Genomic DNA, 6,548 nt, shown 5'->3' on the forward strand with positions numbered 1-6,548 from the left:
ATACAATTGAAATCCCCCAGGATTTTATATCAAAAGAATCTATTATTACTGAGATTTTTGGTGATAGAATCACCATGGAACAGATTAGAGAAAATCCAGATCGAGCGATTCTTTGTCCTAAAAATGAAGATACTTTCAAAATTAATGACGAAATCCTTCGTTTAATGGAAGGAGAAGAAAAGGAATATCTATCAATTGACTCTATTGTAAGTGATGATCCACAAGAGCAATTGAATTATCCGACTGAGTTTTTAAATTCTATGACACCTTCTGGAATGCCAGTTCATCGACTTAAAATAAAAGTCAGTGTTACAATTATCTTATTAAGAAATTTAAATACTAAGAAAGGACTTTGCAATGGCACAAGATTTATTGTTACAGATTTGAAACATAATCTTATTTATGCGGAGGTTCTAACTGGTCCTGCTCGAGGCCAGATTGTCTTCATCCCAAAAATCGATTTCATTACAAATGACTCGGAAGTTCCATTCAAGCTTAAACGGAGACAGTTTCCTATTCGAGTATCATTTGCTATGACAATAAATAAATCTCAAGGACAAACTTTACAAAAAGTTGGGATTTATCTGCCACATCCTGTATTTGCTCATGGTCAACTCTATGTGGCATTTTCTAGAGCAACCAAAAAGGAAAATGTCAAAATTAAGATTAAGAAAATTAAGATAAAACATCTCATTGAAGAAAATCCAGAATCTTATACAAAAAATATCGTATACAAAGAAGTTTTATAAATTAAACAAATAAAAAATTGTATCAGAGCTAATAATATAGTGAGTCAGCGGGGGAATAGCTTTGAGGCCCGCGCGAAGCGCGGGCCGAAAAGCTAGTAATATATATATCAACAACCTATTCACCGTTCTCTGGATGGAATTGTAATACTGCTCTTGCGCTTCTTGACAGACATGCATACAACGTTGATAAGAAACGATATAAACGTTTTGTAGGATTGTGCAAAGTTTTGCTTGCATAGCACAACCACAAGCACAAGCGCAGAAATACTGACAGCCCCATCAAACGTACCAGCTTTAAATGGCAATCCTTGACCTATATCTAAAAATAAAATAATGTATTAATATGATATTATGGCTATGGTCAACGTAACACTACAAATGCTTCGAAGCATTCCTCTTCTCTTTTCTTTCAATGAAGAAAGAAGGAGAAGAAGAACGCTCCAGAGCATTTGTATCATGTTGACCGTAGCCTATATATCAAGATATATATATATATATATATATATATATATCAACAACCTGTTCACCGTTCTCTGGATAGAATTGTAACACTGCTCTTGCGCTTCTTGACAGACATGCATACAACGTTGATAAGAAACGATATAAACGTTTTGTAGGATTGTGCAAAGTTTTGCTTGCATAGCACAACCACAAGCGCAGAAATACTGACAGCCCCATCAAACGTACCAGCTTTAAATGGCAATCCTTGACCTATATCTAAAAATAAAATAATGTATTAATATGATATTATGGCTACGGTCAACGTGACACTACAAATGCTTCGAAGCATTCCTCTTCTCTTTTCTTTCAATGAAGAAAGAAGGAGAAGAAGAACGCTCCAGAGCATTTGTATCACGTTGACCGTAGCCTATACATCAAGATATATATATTGTTACCTAAAAAAAAGAAAATGGTAGTATTATACCTCGAAAAAACCTAAGTAACAAGTGGTAGATCTTTATATCTCGAAAAATCTCGAAAAAATCTAAGCAGTAGTATCTTTATTTCCGAAAAATTATAACCCAAGTGATACACGTCACAAAATTATGTTACCTTATCAAAAAGAAGAGTCGCGCTTCAAGTGATCTATTACAATTACAAAAAAGAAATGATATCTCTTTAAATTAGAGCGCCAATTACAGAGAGAACATGTATATTGCCTCAAAAAATAATTGTTGCACTACTTTGAAAAATCTTTACATTGTGTCAATTAGAAAAGAATGTATAATAACAATTTTATAAGATTAAAAAATTTTATTTAAATTTAACAAGGGAATACAAAATATTTAAATACAAAGTTATTTACATGTGTATTTTTTAATGGCCACAAAGAATTACAGAGGTAACAGTACAAAATAAAAATATTTTATTAAAATACATAAATTTTTCTTGTAAAAAAACTTAGCGCTGCTAGACCTCGAAATTTTAAATAAATAAACTTATTTTATACTTAATTATAAGCCGCATTATCCGCCGTCCGCGTCGTCACGCACACCCATATCACTCACTCCCACATCCACGCTGATAATCATTTATTATTACTCCCATCGCATTCTTTTCTGAATTATTTTTATTTATTGTTGTCCTTATTTATTTAAAATTTCGAGGTCTAGCAGCGCCAAGTTTTTTTACAAGAAAAATTTATGTATTTTAATAAAATATTTTTATTTTGTACTGTTACCTCTGTAATTCTTTGTGGCCATTAAAAAATACACATGTAAATAACTTTGTATTTAAATATCTTGTATTCCCTTGTTAAATTTAAATAAAATTTTTTAATCTTATAAAATTGTTATTATACATTCTTTTCTAATTGACACAATGTAAAGATTTTTCAAAGTAGTGCAACAATTATTTTTTGAGGCAATATACATGTTCTCTCTGTAATTGGCGCTCTAATTTAAAGAGATATCATTTCTTTTTTGTAATTGTAATAGATCACTTGAAGCGCGACTCTTCTTTTTGATAAGGTAACATAATTTTGTGACGTGTATCACTTGGGTTATAATTTTTCGGAAATAAAGATACTACTGCTTAGATTTTTTCGAGATTTTTCGAGATATAAAGATCTACCACTTGTTACTTAGGTTTTTTCGAGGTATAAAACTACCATTTTCTTTTTTTTAGGTAACAACATATACACTACTATACGTGTACTTGGCGCCTTTTTTTACCTTTTTTAAAAAAAGGTCAGTTAAACCAGAGTTTGTAGATAGTCAATAAATTTTATCGTCGTCTCTCACAAATAAAAGTAAAGAGGCAGATGTATATAGGTTAAATAGATTAAATTATATATATTTTTGCTTTTGAACATTCACGAATTTTAATGTTATCACCACACTGCATAAACATAACCCATATGTGGTATGAAAATTAATATTTTTCGGCATGTAATAATGCTTAACCATAAAACTCCTCGACATCTTTGTCATCTTTTCTACGAACTATTGGAATTATTATAATTTTACTATAAATGTCATACATATTGCAAGAAATTATCGTAAAAGATACATTTGCTGCTAATTTTCACACTTGTAAATTATTTGATGTGTAGAGTACGTATACATTATTTTCTGCCAAACATATCCTTTAATTTCATAAGTATCAATTTGTAATGAATTACACAAGATGTCAGTTATTTGTATTATCAAATCATGTTTTAATAATACAACATTATTAGGTTTGTTACTTTGTTTTTGTAAAAGTTTGGGTACGTTCCTCAAAAACGCCCTTTAAAGAGGTTGAAGCAGTTTGGTCAACTCTAGATTTTAGTTTGTAAAAAATATATATGATAGTATAGGATCTACCGCATGTGTGAGAATTATTTCAGATTTATTGACCATCCAGAAGCTGAGATATTAATTTCCAAAAATGCGTCGTTTTACATGGGGTTATATGGAGAAAGCGTTGACGGCGATGATTGATCCCAATTTTCTTTAATATCTAGTCTATATGTTTCGCTCAAAAAACGTGCCTACGCGTACAGTAAATTAATGCGAACATTTAGAACGCAAGAAAACACGTATATTAACACTAAAGGCGCAAATCTTAATATTTTTCAACAATTTTTTTGCAATATATTTAATATATATGTACTTTAAAGAAATAAAAAAACAATTTCATTAAATTTATTATTTCTCGCAAAAAAAAATTCACAAAAATAGCATTCTTTTTCCGGCCGTCACAGTGGTTTCCCCCCTTAAGTCTTTTCAGGTCCCTTCCTAGAATAGGGATCCGAGAGACTCCCAACCATGTCAGGATACAATAAATGCAATAACTATTTACTTTTATTTTTAGTTATTAATAATTCACCTAATTGTCTAAATACGACGTATAAGGTCTTATACGGTGCAGAAAACATGTTAAATAAAAAAGAAAAGTTCTCTAGGCCGATTTTTGTGGAAAATACACTTTAAAAATCAATGTTAATTGTGTAAACAGTTTAATACAAGGGAATTCAAATGTTTAAAGAGCCAGGGGCACGGGTTTCCGTTATCCGATCAAGATGAACTTTGGCAAGGATTATTTTTTTGTAAATTGGAAACATTTTGAGGAGTGCCGCAAAAAAAATTTTTTTGTCGAGTAAATAAGGACCACTCTATATATATATATATATATATATATATATATATATATATATATATAGTATAGATATATGTATATATATATATATATGTATATATCTATACTATATCTATACTATTATTATAAAGCAACAGGGTTTGTATTTTTTTTTGTCCGCTATGATCTCGGAAACCAATGGACCGAATTTTTACCAGACGTATATGAAATAGGGGTAGAATTTCCCGGGGAGTGTTATAGGGTGTATAGTTTTTTGTTACCGATCTTCTGGAAACCGGTTTTTCTAATTTTTTCAATTTTTTAGGAAATAATTGGCCGAATCTCAAAGAATTAAAGATCAAGCAGGGGCAGGATTTTTCGGGGAGTGCTATAAAGTGTATAATTTTTCGTTACCGATCTTTTTGGAAGCCGGTACGGAAATTTTTTCAATTTTTCGGGAATTTATTAACCGAATCTTAAAGAAGTAGTGGTAGAATTTTACGGGGAGTGCCATGATGTGTACAGTTTTTGTTACCGATCTTTTTGGAAACCGGTTTTTTTTTATTTTTCCAATTTTTAGGGAAATAATTGATTGAATCTCAAAAAATTATACATAAAAAAGGAGTATAGTTTCTCCCGGGGAGTGCTATAAAGTGTACTATTTTTTGTTACCGATCTTTTTGGAAACCGGTTTGGAATGACCGAATCTCAAAGAATTGTACATAAAGTAGGGGTTGAATTTCCCGGGAAGTGCCATAAAGTATATAATTTTTTGTTACTGATCTTTTAAAAACCAGTTTTTTTAATTTTTTCAAGATAAATAAACTATTAGCTCATGGTCATGGTCGTCATGGAAATATTAAAAAGACCGATATTAAGAGATCCAAAAACAAAAAATGTATATAAATACGGCAAGTCTAATAAAAAAAATAATAATGAAAAAATCAAAAAAATAAAAATCTAATAATTTTTTAAAGTAAATTTGCCCTAAATTTAACTTAATAAAGTAAAAGCTGTGAAAAATTATAAAATAAAGTAATTGAAAGTCCGGTCACGCAATAATTGAACTGGTTTTTTTGCAATTTCTTTAAAACTATGTTGTAAATTGATACAAGTTTTATTGCCATATTTTTGTTTGTTAAGATGATCTACTTGTGTGTAAAATATCATTATAGATTTAAGATTTAAAGTAATTCGTAATTTATTGCATATCCCCGCAGGGTTCGCAATATACCACCAATACTATCCTTCTCCTCTCACTTTAACCCTTTGGACCAACAGCTTAACGTCTCTTTCCGAAAGACGGAGCCCAGTTTTTTCCGCACAAGAGCCTATCTTGCACGGAGGGGCGCAACTATCGGAAAAACATACCATGCTTCATGACTCTAGTGGACTCGAACATAGTTTCTCAGATTACGAGTCTGGCGCTCTACTACTAGATCACACTGCCGCCCTAAAATATCATTATATTGGTAGCATTTTTTTTTATTTCTTTCTTACACTTCTCTCTGTAACGCCATAAGGTTACGTGTTAAAACTCGGATATTCAAAAATTGATAACTTTTTATCTAAATTGTGGATTAATCTGAGAGACTATATATTTAATTATCTAATTAAATTAATTGAATATGTTGTTTTGTATAATCAATCAATAATATCAATAATGCCTATATAGGTATATTATTAATAAAAGTAAGCATATGATTAAAAATATACAATATTTAATAATATATATATATATATGTGTGTGTGCGTGCGTGCGTGCGTGCGTGCGTGCGTGCGTGCGTGCGTGCGTGCGTGCGTGCGTGCGTGCGTGCGTGCGTGCGTGCGTGCGTGCGTGCGTGCGTGCGTGCGTGCGTGCGTGCGTGCGTGCGTGCGTGCGTGCGTGCGTGCGTGCGTGCGTGCGTGCGTGCGTGCGTGCGTGCGTGCGTGCGTGCGTGCGTGCGTGCGTGCGTGCGTGCGTGCGTGCGTGCGTGCGTGCGTGCGTGCGTGCGTGCGTGCGTGCGTGCGTGCGTGCGTGCGTGCGTGCGTGCGTGCGTGCGTGCGTGCGTGCGTGCGTGCGTGCGTGCGTGCGTGCGTGCGTGCGTGCGTGCGTGCGTGCGTGCGTGCGTGCGTGCGTGCGTGCGTGCGTGCGTGCGTGCGTGCGTGCGTGCGTGCGTGCGTGCGTGCGTGCGTGCGTGCGTGCGTGCGTGCGTGCGTGCGTGCGTGCGTGCGTGCGTGCGTGCGTGCGTGCGTGCG

The 6,548-nt window shown here is 33.8% G+C and overlaps 1 long non-coding RNA gene across 2 annotated transcripts in view; it reads right to left on the bottom strand.

The window, feature by feature from the left end:
- Window positions 1–1,000: 1,000 nt before the first annotated feature.
- The window catches only part of LOC143908473 (uncharacterized), a 191,786-nt gene continuing 186,238 nt past the window's right edge, over window positions 1,001–6,548 (bottom strand). For both annotated transcript variants that reach the window (XR_013260153.1, XR_013260154.1), the window contains 2 exons: window positions 1,269–1,466; window positions 1,001–1,068 (listed from right to left, as the gene is read on the bottom strand). This is a non-coding gene — a long non-coding RNA (uncharacterized LOC143908473). The remainder of the gene's footprint in view (window positions 1,069–1,268; window positions 1,467–6,548) is intronic.

This window comes from Temnothorax americanus, unplaced genomic scaffold (assembly GCF_048541705.1).
Source record: "Temnothorax americanus isolate GAGA-0224 unplaced genomic scaffold, ASM4854170v1 Scaffold96, whole genome shotgun sequence".
NCBI lineage: Eukaryota > Metazoa > Arthropoda > Insecta > Hymenoptera > Formicidae > Temnothorax > Temnothorax americanus.